This window comes from Hemicordylus capensis, chromosome 3, assembly GCF_027244095.1.
Source record: "Hemicordylus capensis ecotype Gifberg chromosome 3, rHemCap1.1.pri, whole genome shotgun sequence".
NCBI lineage: Eukaryota > Metazoa > Chordata > Lepidosauria > Squamata > Cordylidae > Hemicordylus > Hemicordylus capensis.
This window is the reverse complement of record NC_069659.1, coordinates 142,284,454-142,304,328: the sequence shown is the minus strand read 5'-3', so window position 1 is coordinate 142,304,328 and position 19,875 is coordinate 142,284,454. Positions and strand designations below refer to the sequence as shown.

Here is a 19,875-nt window from a genome sequence, read left to right as displayed (position 1 = left end):
AAGCAAGCAAGTGGGGGGCAGGAAATCAGCAGGGAGGGGGTGAGTGAGAGAGCAAGTGGCAGGGAGGGGTGAGTGACCGGGTGACCAGGGGGTGAGCGAGCGAGTGGCAAAGAGGGGCAAGTGAGCAAATGAGCAGCGGGGAGGGGAGGGGGCAGTGGCAGGGAGGGGGCAGTGGTGGGGAGGGGGCATCTAAGAGTAGGTGGCTGACACTGAACAATAAAGCAGGGGCTGTGGTGGGGGGGAGGAGAGCAACAAAGTCCTAGCACACAGATGCTCTGTGCATGTTCAGCTAGTTCTTTTAAAAGCTTTTAATACTTTTGTACTAATTTCCTCACAAGGAGGCATATTGTTGGCATGGGGAGTTTAAAATTCACTCTCACACAAACTGAGTGAGACTTCTCTCACATGCGCACACACACATACACACGATTCATAGTGGAAGAAGCGAAATAGGGATGTGCACACAACCGGCTGGCCTGGTTGGATTCAAGGCCAAACAGGCCTTGAATCCAACTGGGCCAGTTTGGTCTGGCACCCCTCAAACCCCCGCCGGTTTGGTTCCGTCTGGGGGGTGGGATTTGTGAAATTTTAAAAGTTTTTTAAAAATATTACCTTAAAAATGCTCCTCAGGTTGGTTGGGGGGGGGTGCACGGAGGTCCCCCCTCCTCCAGCCAGCCTTCAAAATGCCCCCCTCGAGCCTTTTCGGCCCATTTTCCGGCCTGTTCGGGCCATCATCAAATGGTGTGGTGGCCAAAATGGTGGCCGCTGTGCATGCACAAATGGCCTCTTGCAAGGCCTGGCATGGCCCATGGCCTCGCAAAGGTCATTTGCGCATGCATGGCAGCCATTTTCAAAATAAATAAATAAATAAATAACATGGCTGCCAAAAATGGCCGCTGCAAATGTGCAAATGGCCTCTGCAAGGCCATGGGCCATCCCAGGCCTCACGAGAGGCCATCTGCACATGCGCAGTGACCACCATTTTCGGGAAGGCCCAAATGGGCCGAAAAAGCCTGAGGGGGGCAATTTGAAGGCTGGTGGGGGGAGGGGGAACCTCCGCACACAGCCCCGCCAACCCAAGAAGCATTTTTAAGGTAAACATTTCCATGTCCGGACCAAACGGAGAGTAGTTTGGTTCGGGGGTCAAACCGTCGAACCCCCAAACCCGAACCACGAACCCCCAGACCTGTTTGCAATCCCTAAAGAGAAACACAGTGGTTTAAGCAAGGGGAACAAATCACACACTAAAAAACAAACACACAAGGGTTGGTTTTTAAAAAACGTTTTTACTTTCCTTCTCTGAAGAAGACAACAAGCCCAACAGCCAGCTGCCTTGCTCTGCAATTACATTCAAGTGCTGAGCAGGGAAGGAGCACAAGACACCAGGAGAACCAATCAGGCTGGAAAAGCAGGAAAGGAAAGTGGAGTGGAATCAGGAATATTAATTGTTTAATTGCATTTACCATGTCAAGTTGTGGAATATTCCTAGGAAAATGGGCATCCCAGAACATCTCATTGTTCTCATGAGAAACCTATAGACAGGACAGGAAGCCACAGTCCAGACAGAACATGGTGAAACAGACTGGTTCTGTTTCAGCAAAGAAGTAAGACAAGGCTGTATACCTTCCCCTTATTTATTCAGCTTATATTCAACTGGTCTCCTAAGTTGTTTAACAATGAAATGAAAGAGTTGGGAAATATCATCAGGAGATTTGGTGTAGGGTGCTATCAGTATGCTGATGACACCCAAATCTATCTCTCCATGTCAACATCATCGGGAGAGGGCATAAATGCCTCCTTAAATGCCTGCCTGGAGGTGGTGATGGTCTGGATGAGGGATAACAAACTGAGACTGAATCCAGATAAGAGAGAGGTATTCGTTGTGTGGGGTCGAAACTTGGGAGGCAAGTTTGATCTGCCTGTTTTGGATGGGGTCACACTTCCCCAGAAGGAACAGGTACGCAGTCTGGGCGTGTTTCTGTATCCAACCCTCTCCCTGGTGTCCCAGGTCGAGGCAGTGGCCAGGGGAGCTTCGGCTGATACACCAGCTGCGTCCATTTCTTGAGATAAACGACCTCAGAGCTGTGGTACATATGCTGGTAAATGCATGCTTAATATAATGCCCTATTTACAGATGCTATGAAGCTGCAGTTTAGTATTCTGTTACATCTTATAGTAGGCAAGACTATCTGCCTTGTCTTCCTGGCATGAAAAATATTGCATCTTTCATCAAGGTAATGTATCTTTTTAAAAAACTGTCAGAATAATTCAGATTAAATGAATGAAGAAATCAATAGTAGAATTATATTAAAGAAAAACACTGCTTTGCTCACCATTAAAGGTTCCAAGTTCAATAACAGTGAGGTTTAAAAAGGGGAAAAAGAAATCCTCTTAATATTTTGATATATAATACACTTAATGCACCATACAGGGAAGAATAGCAAGGCTGCCCACTAGTTCTTTTATTTTGTGTTTCATACTAGCTTCCACTTCTGATTTTTCTTTCTTCCATGCTTTATTATCAAAAAGAGGGGGAGAAATCACTTTTACAGAGCACACAAAACTATAACAAATGCCTTAGAAGGTATTTATGTAATTGGAAAACTTGAATAGTTCTATAGCAAGTTGTCACTTTGACATTTCTGAAAAAATGATATATAAATCTTGTAAATGAAATAAATTGGTCCAATAAAATTAATGTGTTGTATTTCTTATGCCTGAAGACCAAGTTTTGTACTGTGGTACAAAAATGTTCCTTGTGAAAAGACAGCCCTAACTTAGAAATCATAAAGTGGAAGATGGTATTTATAACTTTAACCTGGTATTTATAACTTTATCCTGTTGTTAACTTTATATTGTGTATTGTCTTATCTGCTTTTTGCTGTTTTGTAAGCTGCTCTGAGCAGTACTGCCCTGGAGGGTCAGGATATAAATATGTTTTAAAAAATAAAATATGTATATTTAATTCTACAGTACTGTGGTTGCACTAAAGACTTTTATGCTCATCCACTTTCCACAGGGATAGCTCCGCCAGGGAGGACGCGCCGACGCACCGCGGCGCCCAGTCCACCCTCACTTCCGGCTTCCATGCGACTTCCCCCCACATACAGAGTGGCAGCCACTCTGTATGTGGGGGGAAGTCGCATGCAAGCCGGAAGTGAGGGTGGACTGGGCACGTCGGCGCATCCTCCCTGGCGGAGCTGTTCTCTCACTCAGTGGCTGCTGGGCGGTGGCGGCTCAGGATGGGGGAGCCGCCGGGCGGAGAGGTGCCGGAGTGGAGGCCGGCTCGGTGCTGTGCCGGCTTCTTCTCCTTTGGCTTTACCATGGGCACTGGGCAGCAGCAGTGATTACTTTTTAAACCGTGAGTCCCAGCAACAGGATCTTCGCGCGGCTGGCGGCATTGCAGAGGGAAAGGGGCAGCAGGGAAATATCCTGCCGCCCCAATTATTACAGTAAATACGCGCGCTGGAGGGGGGCAAGTGGCGGGAGGGGTAAGTAAACCCTCCCCGCCCTTAAAGGAACCCCCTCCACCCGGACTGGACCGGCCATGTCCGAACCGGTCCGGACAGTTCGGAGGCCTTTACAATGGCCTCCGGACCGGTCCGGACCCATCCCTAATCCCAATTGCTGCTGCAATGTCGGGTTGTGTGACAGTGGCAATGTATACCAATTTCCCAATTACTTCTCTGTGTTGTTGGTTGTTTGGCAACAATGTACTCTGTTCTTTGCTCTCCTTTAAGTAACTGGTTTCCATGGGAGTACTTAATGTCTTTGCATCTTTCATTCCAACATTCTCTATTATGTCTTCTATTTTGCAGCTTTGACTAAGGAGAAAGCTCCCATCATCTTCTTTCTCTAGCTGTATTTCCAAGTAGTGTGTTATGGTTCTCAGATCTTTTGTTTCAACTTGTTGATTTAATGCTTTCATTATTTCACTGTCATCCCCTTCTTGTTCAAAACATATGAGTAGGTCATCCACTTAGACCAGAAGAAAGTAGGGTTGTGCATTTTGTTTTTTCCCCTGTTTTGTTTTTGGCCCAAATCCAAAACGCCCCCATTTTGTTCTTTGTTCGAAATCAGCCAATCCGAAACACCCCAATTTTGTTCTTTGTTCAAAATTGCAAAATCCGAATCTGAAACGTTTTGGATTTTGAAAAATGGCCCCGGGGAAAAACTAGTGGGTGGGGGTGGTATTGCCCAATGCGTGGAAACTACCACCCAAATTTCAGAGGAATTGGGCAAAGAGCTGATTTTTGGTGAATTTTTGAAGTATAGGATTTTCCCCATAGGGAAGAATGGAGGTTTCAGCAAAAGTATAGCTTCATGTTGGGGGGAAAGGGGTGGCCCTGAGCAGGGTAGGGTGGGTGGTAGTCCCAAGTGGGGGCAAGGAAGCTGCCAGAATTATTTCAAAAGAATTGGGCAGAGGGCTGATTTTTAAAGTAATGGAGTTTACAGTTCTTCCCCATAGGGAATGATGGACCTCCATAATTCCTGCCCCATAACTGCACTTGGGGGGCACCAGGGTGGCCCAGAACAAGTGGTGGTGTAGAGCACATATGGTGCCAATCACCCCCATGGGTTGCTAACCCATGGGGTACTGGGTTCTGTTGTTTCTGAGATGTTTGAGTGTAGATTCAGATTCTCTGGTAGCATATGAGAGTGGATTCATGGTTTGTCACTGAAAATCTCACATGCTACCAGAGAATCTATACTCAGAACACCTCAGAAACAACAGAACCAAGCACCCCATGGGTCAGCAACCCAAGGGGGTGGTTGGCACCCTGTGTGCACTATACAACCACTCGCTCCTGGCTACCCCAGTGCCCCCAAGGTGGAGTTATGCGTCTTCTGAAACCTCCTTTATTCCCTGGGGGGGGGAACCTTAAAGAAGCGTAAACTTCAACAATTCCTAAGAAATCAGCCCTTTGCCCTATTCCTTTGGAATAGGGCAAGTGGCAGGCACCCCTTGGGGCACTGCCACCCAACCCACTGTTTTGCCCCTCAGGCCCCTTTTCTGCCCCAAATCTGCCCCAAAGACATGTCAACTTCAGAAATTCTTTAAAAACCAGCCCTTTTCCCAATTCCTTTGGAATCTGGGTGGCAGCAGGCACCCATTGGGGCACTACCACCTGAACCACTCTTCTGCCCCCAAAGCCCCCTTTCTGCCCCGAATCCACCCCAAATAACATCAACATCACACATTAACAACAGCAGAGCTTTGGAAAAAATCAGGCAGATTTCCAAAGGTCATGCACATCCACATCCCTCCCACTCAAAATGCAATTGATCTATACACAACAGTGTGAAACAACAACAGTGAAATGCACACTGCCCCACTGGCCAATGAGGGTAAATGCACACTGCCCCACTAGACAATGAGGGTAAAATTTACCCTTACATTTGCTTAAAAGGAATAAGGAGGCATTTGCCAGCAGATCAGCCCATGCTTTCGCTGGCCAATCTGCGGGCTGGAAGGGCTGGAAATTCAAACAGATGTCAAAACTCAAAATGGAGATTGAAGGAGAAAGACTTTTTGCAATTGCAAAATGGAGTTTCAAAACAGCTGAAACAACAAAACGTTTTGTATCCGAAACAGGGACGTTTCGTTTTGGCTACAAAATTTTCTGTTTTGAGCATTGGGTGTTTTGTTTTGGCTACAAAACAGCTGAAACGGCCTGTTTTGTGCACAAAATGTTTTGTATCCGAAACGAAATGCACATCCCTAGAAGAAAGATCCATCGATTGTCCACTTTCTTCATGTATACGCAAGGATCTCCTTTACTTCTGGTGAAGTTTTCATTTATGAGTACTTCATTTATTTTTGCATTCCAGGTTCTTGCGGCCTGTTTAAGTCCATATATGCTCTTGTGCAACTTACATACAAAGTCAGGTCTTTCTGTATTTTTGAAACCAGGTGACTGTTCCATATAGATTTCCTCTTTGAGCTCACCATGCAAAAAGGCTGTTTTAACATCTAGGTGTTTGACATACATTCCTCTTCCAGCTGCAACACCTAGTAATGTCCTAATGTGCACCGCCTAGAGATTTTTATACTAGGCAGTATATAAATTCAATAAAAAATTAATAATAATAATAATAATAATAATAATAATAATAATAATAATAATAATTGTGCATTTAACAACTGGGGTGAACATTTAATCATAGTCCTCTCCAAACTTTTGTGAGCAACAAGCTGAGCCTTGTACCACTCAATTTTGTCTTCATTATATTTAATCTTGAATGTCCACACTTACAGCCTATAAGCTTTCTATCTGCTGGTAACGGAGTAAGAATCCAGGTATTTTTGCTGTGCAGGGACTTCATTTCCTCTTCTGCTGCCTTAGCCCATTAGTTGGCTTCCCCTTCTGGCATTTGCTGGTTCTTTTCCCAGGATGATGGTTCAGGTAACCAATTGGTACTTGCTTTATATGACAGGCAGAGAGGTGGTTTACCTTTGTTTGTCCTGGATGATTGTCTTAGCTCAACGTCTGCTGATTCTGCTTGCCTCTGCACTTCAGCTGGTTGTATATTAACTTCAACTGTTTGTCCAGAAAGTTCTTCTGTGTCTTTGGGTGGTAGTTTCTTGTAAAGTCATGACATCATTAGCAAAGCTTTCCTCAAATGTCACTCTGTTACTAATAGTCACTTTATCTGTGTTTGAGTCTAGAATTCTGTATCCTTTGGAACATTTGCTTTAGCCAACTAGAATTCCTTTCACTGTCCTGTTTTGCAGCTTGGTACGTTTGTCTTTTGGGATGTATATGTATGCTTTGCACCCAAATAATTTAAAATGTCCCATACTGGGTTTTTCTCCTTACCACAGTTCATATGGGGTTTTCTTCACCATGATGGAGAAGGATTGGTTTTGCAAATATGTAGCTGTGATTACTGCTTCTCCTCAGTATTTTTCAGGTAGACCGGAATCTGTCAGTGTTCATCTAATCATTTCCATTAAGGGCCGATTTTTGCATTCTGCCACTCCATTCTTTTTGGGTGTGCATGGCAACGTTTTGTGATGCTTAACTGCATGAGCTCTTAAGTCCTCAATTTTCTTTCCTGTGCACTCGCCTCCATTGTCAGTCCGAAGTATAAGTGGCTTGCATGGGAATCTGTAACTTGTCATGGATACATAGTCTTGTAGCTTTTCTAACATTTCATCCTTGTGCTTTATGAGATAGGTGACTGTATATCTTGAGAAGTCATCTCTAAAGGTCACTATGTTTCTGTTGCCTCCAGGTGTTGGTACTTGCATTGGCCCCCACACATCACTCTGTATGAGATCAAGAGGTTTTCAAGCTCTGGTTTGGCTTGCTTTGGGAATTGTTGCTCTTGTAACCGTAGCTCTGATACAGCAGTCGCACTTCATAGTGACTGGACAGGCTGACATCACAAGGTCTTTTGTCAGGTGCTGTTTTGCCAGTTCAGGGTGTCTATGGCCAGGACGCTGATGCCATAGGTGAATGTAGTTGTCATGTTGCTTATGTGTGGTGAGCTTCACCTGCTCCGTTGCTGTACTTAAGCGATACCTGTGTTCATCTGCAATTGCTCTGGCCAGGGTTTTTGTCCCCTCTTGGATTGTGCACTCATTGTCCTGGAACTTAATGGTGAATCCTTTGGTTGCCATTCCCTTAACTGTTCAGAGACCACCTTCCAAGTCAGGAACATGTAGCACATCTTTTACTGGAATAGCAGGGATGTCCCCATCTGTCTTGGTGCAGTTTACAAATCCTTGTCCAATTCCCTCTGCAGTTATACTGCTTCTGTCGGCAAGATAAATCTTTTCCTTATTGCTTAAGTCCAGTTCTGTGAAAAAGTTTCTATTGCTGGTCATGTGACTAGTTACACCACAGTCAATGCACCAGCCCTGGGATGAAATACACTGTGCGTTTTTGAAGCATCTGCTCCATTGTTCTGTGTCACTAGTTGTAGCCTTTGCCTTTTGCTTAGGTGCTTGTGGAGACTTCTGTTGTAGTTTCTCTTGTTCTGCCTTCCATATGGAGCAGTCTTGCTTTAAATGTCCCTTTTTCTTGCACCAGAAACATGCTCTTGTTTCCTTCTTGTGCGCCTTGTCACCTGCAGTTTTCAGTGAAGTTTCTCCATTCTGACTGATACTGTCCTCCATGACTTTCTTTCTGCGCTGGAATTCATCCAGAAGTCTGCTTCTCACAAATTCCAGTGTCAGGTCTTCCTCAGGCCTTGTCTCAAGGGCATTAATGAGGGCACCATAGGAATCAGGCAGGCTAGAGAGTAATACGGCTGCTATGTGATTGTCTTTTATGTCTTTCCCAATTCCATGCAATTGTGCCACCACTTCCAGCATGGCATTTATGTGGCCTTGCATTTCTGTTCCCTTCCCAAGTCTCATTTTGTACAGCTTCCTCAAAAGGAATAATTGACTTTTCAAACCAGTTCTTTCATGCAAATTTCTCAATGTATTCCACATGCTCTTTGCTGTAGCCTGATTTCTTATGTAAATCAATTGGTCATCTTCCAGTACTAGACTAATGGTTGACTGTGCCTGTCTGTCCTTTCTATCCCATTCTTGGGGATTTGCTGCTGGTCTGTCTGTGTTAGTAACCTCCCACAAGTCATCCTGAGTTAGAAGCATTTCTACTTTAAACTTCCATAGCTGATAATTTCCATTATCCAGCTTTCCCACAGAGAGCTTAAATTCAGAGCTCCAAGTCATTTTTCTTTCTTTTTTTGGGGGGGAGGGGATCCTAGCTTTGCTTACTTGCATTCAGCAGGCTTCCTCTCAGAGGGTCTCCTTGTGGCTTCTGCTCTTTCAAGGCTGCTTCAAGGTCGTTTGCCCTTCAAGGTCATTCTGGGCTGCATACTGGGTTGCTCTGAAGATGTCTGGGCCCATAATCTGTTGCAGAATGTGAGCTGTCCGCGTGGTTTCAGAACAAACACCAGAGCAAGGTTTAAGACAACTTTACTTGTGAGATAAACACGTTGAGGTCAGTGCAGAACTTGCTGACTTACACACAGGAACACGAAGGAGAATAGAAACTCCAAGCTAGCCCAACCAGTACTGAGGAAGCTGCAGATTACATGCAAACTATACGTGGTAAGTAAGGCTGCAGCTGTTGCATATCCCAACCAAGAGTGGATTCTGCGATAATTGTGGGTTTTGAGTAGGTTGGCCCAAATACGAGAAAATTGATCCACAAATAATTCATTTAAAACATCACAATGGGTAACTGATGGTTCCAAATTCAGATCCAAGGGAGAAGGGGCATGTACTAGCCCTCTCATAACCCTAAACAACCCTACGAGATGAAAGCTTGCACCTGCAAAACGTTAAGAAAAGAATAGCTTCTTTGCCCCATGTATTGCCAGAGCATAGGTCTTCAAAATGCTCTGTGTTGTAATCTGTCAGATTTGAGTAGAGTCTGCCTCCACTTGTGCAATAGTACATGGAATGACAGGGGTGTAGACAGAGAGAAAGCCTGAGGAGCAACTCCTTATTTAACATTTTGTGGGGGAGAGAAAAGATACTTTTCAGGGGGATATATATGATTTGGGGATTGAAGGTATGGGTTATTAGGTCTGGGGGGTTGTTCAGTGAAATAGGGGGATTCCTCAAATGCTTAGGGACAATCTGCACCCCTGTGGAATGACCATATGTACAGTGAGTGCTGTGTCTTTCTTTATAAATTATATACAGACTTGAACTTGTTTAACGATAATTCTGTCTCTGCAGAGATCCTGGGAACTGTAGTTATGTGAAGTGAGGTAAGGAATCTCTGCAGATCCACAGAAGGGCAGATTCTATGGGTTGTCATATTTACCATCAGCCAATACTTAAGCCCATTTATATCCTGGACATCCTCTTTCCCCTGTTCTCCAAAGGGAAGACCTTAAACCTCGGTTGTATCACCTGGTCCAGAAAGGTTTGCTCCCGCCTCCACCAAAATATTCCTAGTTATACTATATTTTTGTATCATTTTAAAGTATAAGCTGATTTAAGAATCAATCTTGACTGAAAAGCTAGTATAATCACAATAAATAAAAAGCTCCAACAAAATTCATTCATTCATTCATTTGATTTCTACATTGCCCTTCCAAAAATGGCTCAGGGCAGTTTACACAGAGAAATAACAAATAAATAAGATGGAACCCTGTCCCCACAGGGCTCACAATCTAAAAAGAAACATAAGATAGACACCAGCAACAGTCACTGGAATAACTATGCTGGGGGTGGATAGGGCCAGTTACTCTCCCTCTGCTAAATAAAGAGAATTGCCATGTTAAAAGGTGCCTCTTTGCCAAGTGAGCAGGGGTTAATTCACAGTACCTTCATCAAAGCACAATTCTTAGGATGCTTCAAGGGAAGCCATGACAGCTAAAGTGGTATAAAAGAGATATGAGTCTGCAATGGAGATATTTCCAAGTCTCCAGGACACCTTCTTCATTTCAAACATTCTTTCAACAGTCCATTGACATTTTGGGTCCACTTGATTTCTCTATTTTTCTTTCTTTCTACCTTAAAATTCTCTTCGCACCACAGAGCTTGCCTTTTTCTAAATTATAACATGATTTTGTATTGGCTCTTGTCATTTAACTTACACTAAGAGCTTTAGCCTTTCTATTTAAGTATCTTGAACAATATTTATATGCCACTTTGCTATATATTTGGGCAGTAAATCAGAGTAGCTGATCTGTATTATCTGATCTGTACTCATGGATACAATTGTTTTGGCCATTGGCCGTAAATAAAGTATCTATCTCATGTATACAAAGTAGAACTACCATGTTAGAAGACAGTCTAGATCAGAACACCAGATGCAGGGTAAGGTGAGGTGGGGGTTTAGAATGGAGGGATTGTATTTCCTTACTGTTCCTTTTGGCAGGAGAAGCCTCTGCCTAGCTAATGTGGTAAACAGTATGGCAATTGACCTTTTGTCTGAATTAGGACTTTTCTGTTTTTTTCTTTCCCATCACAGTGGCTGACATGCTAACCAATAAACTACTGGTGCAACAGGAAAAGCACTGGTATAACACCAGTGCTTCAGAAGAGTTCCAGACTAAAGCTGCACTGGGGTGTGTGTGTGTGTGTTTGTGGGAATCTTGAGGATCTCCTCTTCCCCTAGATGCCCTCTGTATCATCCACCAATATGTTCCTGAGGGCTGTGCAAATATGTCAGGGACATATTTTCAGATGGCATGGTATGCTTGCTGGGGAATGGGAATTAATAGAAATTTACCCCTAACTGCTGAGCCAGCAGCGGAGCTGAGTTTGTTGAACTTTTCAGAAGGACTGATGTTTCTCCTGTTGCACCTTCGTTAGGGTGTCAGCCAGTGTTCTTTGCTAGTGTTAGGAAGCTGATCCAGTGCCAATTCTTCAAGAAAGAAAGGCACATTTCTGAACAAAAACATTGTAGTTGGATTGAAAGAAACTATAACAGGTACTAGAAATATTGGCTTCCAAACAAATTTTGACATAATAGGGGAAAAGAATAGTGATACTATACCTGAGGGTATACTTATACTTTCACTTGCAGTTTTATGAGAGTTGGGTTTTTTCTTTAAAAAAAGCATCTGACTTTCAGTGCATAAAATTTTATAGACCTTTCACATTTGTGAAAGGATATACTTGAGGGCTATAGAGAAATCAGTAACAGCTATTGTAAAACTGTTTTTTTACCACCATTATAACAATTTAACTTCAAACTATTTATTCAAGTATTAACACATATGTTTTGAATAATCTAGCCTGAAAACTTCCCCAAGCAAATGCCTCATAACTTCTTTGTAGTTGTCCAAACTCATGTGTTCAAAAATTTCACAGGTTAATGGGGAAGTTCATATAAATGCCAATCCAAATCAACCATACTGTTTTTCACAGTGGCCAACCAGATACCTCCAGGAAGCCCTGTATATCATACTTCTTTCCCATATTTGTTTCACATAGGATAAAATAAAATAAAATCCATCCATCCAAAAAATGTTGTGAAGGCATGAACTTTCAAGACCCAATTCATGGATCATCCTGTAAATGAGGCAGTGGCAACACATTGTGCAACTCAGCACTGGTGTCTCCCACTCACTGGGGCTGCTGCGCATGTGAAAGTAGCCCTGGCAGTGTTGCATAAGAGTGCACTTGAGCAACTACTTAAAGCAGCGTGAAGGCACTTGCATTGAGCTGCTTCCACTGGAAACAATGGAGAGGTCAGCCAGTGTTCTTAAGCCTGCTTATTCAGTCATGTCCTATTGATTTTAATGGGATTTACATCTCCATGGATATTAGGCCTTCTATCATTTCCTGACTTTAGTACCTCTTAAGTCCGGAGGCAGTATACTTCAGAATACTGAATACTGAGAATGAACACAGGAAGATCCATTGCCTTATCTTGCCTATGGGCTTTTCAAGGATGTGTGAAAATACTTTACAGTACAATAATTTACAGAATAGAGTCTATCTCTGATCCACTGAGTAGGGATGTGCACAGAACTGGCTGACTGGACCAGTTCGATCTGAGACCCCTTCGAACCCCCCGGTTTGGTTTGAGGGGGTTGTGATTTTTTTTAACCTTTAGCCCCTTCGGGGGGCTTCCTCTAGGCTGTGGGAGTCCGTGAAGTTTCCCCTTCCCTCCGCTGGGCTTTGTCATCACGGCTGCAGCCCATTTAGCCTCCATATTTTGGTGTGGCAGCCATTTTGTCCACCACTGTGCATGTGCAAATGGCCTCTGTGAGGCCTGGAATGGCCCAGGGCCTCACAGAGGCCATTTGCACATGCACAGTGGCCATTTAAAAAAAAATTATTAAATTTTAAATAATTTTAAAATAAATAAAGTTTAACTTTTAAAAAAATCATGAACCCCTCCAAAACGTTGGGGGTGGTGGTGTTTGGTCCGAGGTCAGACTTTACAGGGAGGGTTCGGTTTGACCCCAAACCATCAAACCAAACCTGTTCAACGTTGAACTGGTTCATCGAAACTGTTTGTTCATCTCTATCACTGAGGCTTATATTATATTCCTGTTTCTAACATCTGAAATAAATTACTGATATGATGCACAGCCTACCATCTCTGTAATGGTCTGCCCTGGGATTTCTGCAGACATCAAAGGCAGCCCTGACACTGTTTGGAAGCAGCTATCATGGAAACTGCATTTTGGAGGGTTTCCCCATTATGGAAAAGGGGAGAACCCTGGAAACACAAGTTTTCTCTTCTGCTGCTTCAGAAAAGTGTTGGGACTGCCTTTTGAAGTCTGCAGAAGTCCTGGGGTGGACCATTATGGAGGTGGTAACCTGCACATCATGTTAGCCAATATGTTTAACCTTTTCCTTTCTTATTTTGTACATTCACAGAATTCAACATGACTAGATTAGAATAGTTTCTCTTCTCTTTTCATCTACCACCATCCTCAGACTAAATATCCCTATGTGTTGGTTCTAGAATGTAGATGTTATTTAAAAATAACAAAAGTTATTAATTCAATTTTCTTTTAATAAAATATCACTTGAGAAATAAGCATAAAGAACATTAAGACAGCAGCAATAAGATAGTTTTAAAAATTCAGTGCGTCTGCTTCAGGTATTGTTTTCTCAGGCTCTGTGGGAAGGCACCTCATAATCATGAATGATCTAAAATAATATATATGATGTGTTAGTTTTTTTAATGTAGGACAATCTTGTTTGCCCTAAAACAAATAGCTATGGTTATAGACAATACCAGTAGTAATTTATTTATTTATTTATTTATTTATTTAGTTAGTTAGTTATTGAATTTATATACTGCCTAATATAGAAATCTCTAGGCAGATTTATAACCCGGGTGCCTGTTGGGCACTAATTTTTGGTATTTTCATCTACTGTTATCTGCCTATATCAGAGGCATTCGCTGGAGTTTCCACTTTTGATATCTCTACACACCCACATTGGAGGAGCAGACATCTGGACACAGTACAGCATGATTTATTTTCAGATGCCATTCATCCAGCATGCGGTCATCTTCCCAGCTCTTCTTTAGTATGGACATTCATGGACATTAACTTTGGGTATTATTTTGTGAGCATCCTTATACTTTGTATTTTCATGGACATTAGCTTAATACATATGTATTTTGATACAGGTGTATATATGGGTTTTGTTCATTCATTCATTCATTCATTCATTCATTCATTCATTCATTCATTCATTCACTTTTTCATTGTTTTATCCTTTATTGGTTATCTTTAGGATTTTCATTTACATATAATTCATTATTATTCTTTATAGAGTTGGAACCATTTCCTATTTGATTTTGGTTCATGTAGCAAATATTCTTGTTCATACTAAGCAGTGCATGGTATTTCAGGGGCAACCAGTTTCCCTATATTGGGATACATGTGTACTATTCTACACACTACAGATTTAGTCAGCAGTTTCAGACATATCCCTTTTTGTCTGGCACAGGGGATTTTTGTTATTGTTAGTGTACAGAGTAAAACATAATATAAAATACAAAACATTTAAAATTCATAAAAACAGATAAAAATCACAAGTCAAAATTTAAATTTCAGTTAAAAGCCTGGGAAAACAGGTACGTCTTCAGGGTCTTCCTAAAAGGGGAAGGAAGAAGGGAACAGCTTGGGTGGGGCACTGACTGTGCTGTTTTTGCCTCTGCAAAAAAACCTTTCCTCTGGGTGTGTTGGATCTCCTCTGGGCTGCTGCTGGGGCTCTGCTCCTAGAGTGCTGGACTAGGACCGGGGAGATCTGAGTTCAAATCCCCATTCAGCCATAAAACTAGCTGGGTGACTCTGGGCCAGTCACTTCTCTCTCAGCCTAACCTACTTCATAGGGTTGTTGTGAAAGAGACACTCAAGTATGTAGTACACCGCTCTGGGTTCCTTGGAGGAAGAGCGGGATATAAATGTAAAAATAAAAATAAAAATAAAAATAAAAATAATAATAGGGCAGGCTGGCCCAAGGGCACGGGCCTCCTTGGTGTGAGCCGAAGGGCAAGAGCGCAAGAGCTCTTGTCCTTGTGGCTCTCAGCAATGAGGCAAGCTGCTGGGGGCCCAGAAGACCTTCCTTCCTGCTACCAAGAAGTCAGCAAGAGTTTGAACAAGAGACTGCATAAGTCTGGATTTGGTTTTTTATCAAGACAAATGTGTGGTTGGTTAGGCTGAGGAGATGTGTCTGGGAGAGCAGAAAAGCGGGGGATGGAGTGGGGGCAGCAATATCACAGGTAGCGGGGCAGAAGGAGGTATGGCGGTGGGAGTTGGGCAGGCCGTTATAGGGGAAAACGGTCCAGGCAATTGAGGCCTGTTCCTTTTTCCAGCTCTTTTCCTAACCCTCTGACCCCAGGGAGCTCTGAGTACTCCCTCGAGGATTAGGGTGCTGCTGCTGAATGCCAGGTCAGTCAATGCAAAAACTTCTCTCATCCATGATTTGATTGTGGATGAGTATGCTGTCCTGGTATGTGTGATGGAGACCTGGTTGGATGAGCTGGGCGGGGTTGGTCTCTCTCAGCTCTGTCCTCCAGGTTTCCAGATCGTGCAACAGCCCTGTCTCGAGGGTCGGGGAGGGAGCGTTGCAGTCATCTTTCGAGAGATCCTCCCTGTTTCCAGGTGCCCGGTCAGGAATTCTCAGAATTTCGAGTGTTTGTCCTTGAGGGTGGGCCTCCGAGATAGGCTGGGGATTCTGCTGGTGTACCGACCACCCCGCTGCACTTCAGTCTCCCAACCTGAGCTGGTGGGGGTGGTCTCTGGGGTGGCCTTGGGTCCCCCCAAACTTATTGTTTTGGGGGATTTCAATGTCCATGCTGAGGCCCCCCTAGTGGGTGCGGATCAGGATTTCATGGCCTCCATGGCAACCATGGGCCTGTCTCAGTTGGTATCAGGCCCTACCCACATGGCAAGACATACTCTGGATCTGTTTTTTTGCCATTCGGGAAATAAATGACCTGGAGGTGGAGGAATTTGAGACGACTCCCTTGTCATGGACAGATCACCATCTGGTGGGGTTTAGTTTGACTGCTCCATCTGCCCTCTGCAGGGGTGGTGGACCGATTAGGATGGTCCGCCCCCAGAGGCTTATGGGTCCGCATGGATTCCAGATGGCCCACAGGGAGCTTCCAATGTCCAGAGCTGGTGAACTGTCAAGGCCCTGGTTGATCTCTGGAATGGAGAGACAGCCCAGACTGTTGACATGGTTGCTCCTAAATGCCCTCTCCGGCTTGGTGGAGCCTGATCTGCTCCTTGGTTTTCCTCGGAGCTTAGGGCAATAAAGCAACTCGGATGACGGCTGAAACGACGCTGGAGGAAGAGTCGTGATGAATCTGACTGAACACAGGCTAGAGCCCATTTTAGGGACTACTCTGTGGCGGTGGGGGTGGCGAAGAAATGTTTTTTCTCCACCTCCATTGCGTCTGCTCAGTGCAGATAAACAGAGCTGTTTTGTGTGGTAAAAACATTGCTCCACACATCCCCCCAGATAATGGGGGAGGAATCATCTACAGCTCAATGTGATCAGTTTGCCTGCCACTTTGCAGATAAAGTCGCTCACATCCGTGCTGACCTGGACTCCAGAGTTTTGGCAGTTCCGGCAGATGTGCCTTTGGTATAATCTGGTCCTGTTGTGTTGGATTCTTTTCAGTTAATGCAGCCTGAGGATGTGGACAAGATCCTGTGCAGTGTGCGAGTGACATCATGCGCTCTTGACCCTTGCTCTTCATGGTTAATAAAAGCTGCCAGGGAGGGTACAGGCAGATGGTTGGAGGTGATCATTAATGCTTCATTACGGGAGGGCAGGATGCCACCGTGCTTCAAGGAGGCGGTGGTAAGACCATTATTAAAAAAGCCCTCCCTTGATCCCTCCAACCTGGACAACTATAGACCTGTATCTAACCTTCCCTTTTGGGGCAAGGTGATAGAGCATGTGGTGGTGTGCTACAGAGGATCTTGGATGATACGGATTATCTGGACCCTTTTCAATCTGGCTTCCACCCCGGATATGGGACTGAGACTCCCTTGGTCTCTCTAGTGGATGACCTACGCCAGGAACTAGACAGGGGGAGTGCGTCCCTGTTAGTTCTGCTGGACCTCTTGGCAGCGTTCGATACCATCGACCATGGTATCCTTCTGGGCCGCCTCTCGAGTATGGGAATCGGAGGTACTGCGTTGCAGTGGTTCTGGTCCTTTCTTGGGGGGAGGGTCCAGAAAGTGGTACTGGGAGACTACTGCTAGGTCTCATGGCCATTGGCCTGTGGGGTCCCAAAGCGTTCGGTCTTGTCCCCCACGCTGTTTAACATCTACATGAAGCCGCTGGGAGAGGTCATCCGGGGACTTGGACTGAGTTGTCAGCAATATGCGGATGACACTCAGCTCTATCTCTCCTTGTCACCTGATCCTAGGGAGGCGGTGGATGTCCTGAATCGGGGGCTGGAGGCTGTGATGAGTTGGATGTGGGCTAATAAACTGAAATTGAATCTGGACAAGACGGAGGTACTGTTGGTCAGTAGGAGAGCCAATTGGGATGAGGAGATTTTACCGGTTCTGGATGGGTTTGCACTCCCCTTGAAGGAGCAAGTACGTAGCTTTTGGGTACTACTGGACCCGGCTCTGCTTTTGGAAGCTCAGGTGGAGGCGGTGGCCAGGGGTGCCTTTGCACAACTTCAGCTAGTGTGCCAGCTGTGTCCCTTTCTCAAGAAGGCAGATATGGCCACAGTCACCCATGCCTTAGTCACATCATGGCTGGATTACTGTAACTCGCTCTACGTGGGGCTGCCCTTGAAGAATATCTGGAAACTGCAGCTAGTGCAAAATGCGGCAACTAGAGTTTTATCCGGAGCTGCCCAATGGGAGCACATCACACCCATTCTGAAATAGTTGCACTGGCTGCCAGTTCATTTCCAGGTCCAATTCAAGGTGCTGGTTTTGACCTTTAAAGCCCTTAATAGTTTGGGCCCGGGGTACCTGAGGGACTGCCTGCTCCCAAGGGCTGCTGCCTGCTTGATGAGGTCATCTGAGGGGGCTCTGCTCCGGGTGCCAACAATGAGGGAGGCTCGGCTGTCGTGCACTCGGGACAGGGCCTTCTCTGTTGCTGCCCCCAGACTTTGGAATGCTCTCCCAGTGGCCATTCGCTCCTTGGACTCTATATTAGAAAGCTTGTTAAATCTTGGCTTTTTATCCAGGCTTTTACATGATTGTTTTTATTGCTGCTTCTATGTGTTTTTACCTGTGTATAGTTTTTATGTTTGTATTTTATAGATTTTAAATTTGGTTTGTTTTTATATTTTTAGCTTAATATTTTAATTGTCATTTTATTGTATGCTTTTTAACTTTTGTAAACCGCCTTGAGATTGTTTTTAATGAAAGGCGGTATATAAATCCAATAAATAAATAAATAAATAAATAAATAAATAAATAAATAAATAAATGCAGACAGAGAAGGAGATGCTCTTATTTCAGTAGTGTAGTTCTTTTAGAATTGGTGTTATATGGTCCCTTCAGGTAAACCCAGAGACCAATCTGGCTGGCACATTCTGTACCAATTGTAGTTTCCTAAGTATGTGCAAAGGCAGCCCCACGTAGAGTGCATTACAGTAGTCAATCCTAGAGGTTACCAGCATATGTACCGCTGTTTGTCTTCAGAACTGGAGTTATCTGGTGTATCAGCCGAAGCTGATAAAAAGCACTCCTGGCCACAGCTTCAACCTGATTATTCATGTTAGCATTGATAAGAGCAAAGGTCTTTTCAAAGATAAAATGAAAATACCTTACTCTAGTTATGGTTATTGTGCTTTGAATGCATTTCTATGTGTCTGTTCAGTTTCTTTTCCAAAGAAATACATTTTAGGACTCAATGGAACAAGACATAGATGTCCTGGTGAGAATAAATATGATAAATATAGAGGGCACACATGAAGGGAGTAAAGGAACATATTGGGGGTGGTGGGGGGACTTCTTGGTAAAAATAGCTTTCTAGTCATCAAAATACAGTTTTGACACCATTCCACACCATTCAATCAAGAGTAGAGATATTTACTTACATGAACTACGAATTACTTGCATGATAAAAGAAGGAAAAGTCTACTTGTGAACAGAGAGGTGGATGTGTGCAATTTTTCAGCTTGAAACTTCAGCTTGTATGGTAGTTCAGCTGCTGTGCTGTTCCTGGCTTTGCACAGTTTTGTGGAGGGTGCTGGTCAGGTGGAGGCAGGCCTGGCAGAGCTGAGGGTGAAGGGACAGGATGACTGGGAAGCAAAGGACATAGGTTGCCCGTCCAGAAATGCCCTTTGCTGCTTCTGTGCCCCCTCACTTTTTTCCTAGTGCCACCGCTGCTGGGGAGTAGAAAGAAAGAGAGAGGGGGAAAGAAAGGATGGAGAAACATTTGGGAGGGAAAGGGAAGAGAGGTGAGGAAAGATGATTAGACCAGCTACTCTTGAACTCAACCTGACATTAACAATACGTTTGCACATTACAAGGAAATTCTATAGAAGTGATGCCTTATTTTGTAACTGCCTACTACATATTTAGGAAATTGTCTCATTTCCCACATATAAAAGAATGAAATAAAATGCATTCATTGCTAATGGGTTTCAGTGTGCCATACACTCTCTAAAAGAGTCTCAATGTTGAGACTAAAACTGAGATTAAAGGAGTCTCAAAATACTGACATTCCCAGATATTAACAAGGTAGAGTCTTGAATATATCACCAGCAGGCGCGTAACAACCATCGGGCAAGGGGAGACAGTTGTCTGGGGGCCCCACTGCCTGGAAGGGCCCCCCAGAGGCACTTCACATGACTCCCCATTGCCCCCTGCCCAGCCCCATAGCCTCTCAGCCACTTGCCCTCTTCGCCGTCTCTCCTGCTTGTTCTGCTGGCCGGCAATCGAGGCAGCAGGCAAGCTGCAAAGAGCTCCTTTTCTCCCGCCTCTCAG

At 44.2% G+C, this 19,875-nt stretch overlaps 1 long non-coding RNA gene across 1 annotated transcript in view; it reads right to left on the bottom strand.

Moving 5' to 3' along the window:
* LOC128352402 (uncharacterized) overlaps nucleotides 1-19,262 on the bottom strand; it is a 57,791-nt gene extending 38,529 nt beyond the window's left edge. Inside the window, exon 1 of the long non-coding RNA XR_008320381.1 lies at nucleotides 18,984-19,262. This is a non-coding gene — a long non-coding RNA (uncharacterized LOC128352402). The remainder of the gene's footprint in view (nucleotides 1-18,983) is intronic.
* Between the last annotated feature and the right edge of the window lie 613 nt (nucleotides 19,263-19,875).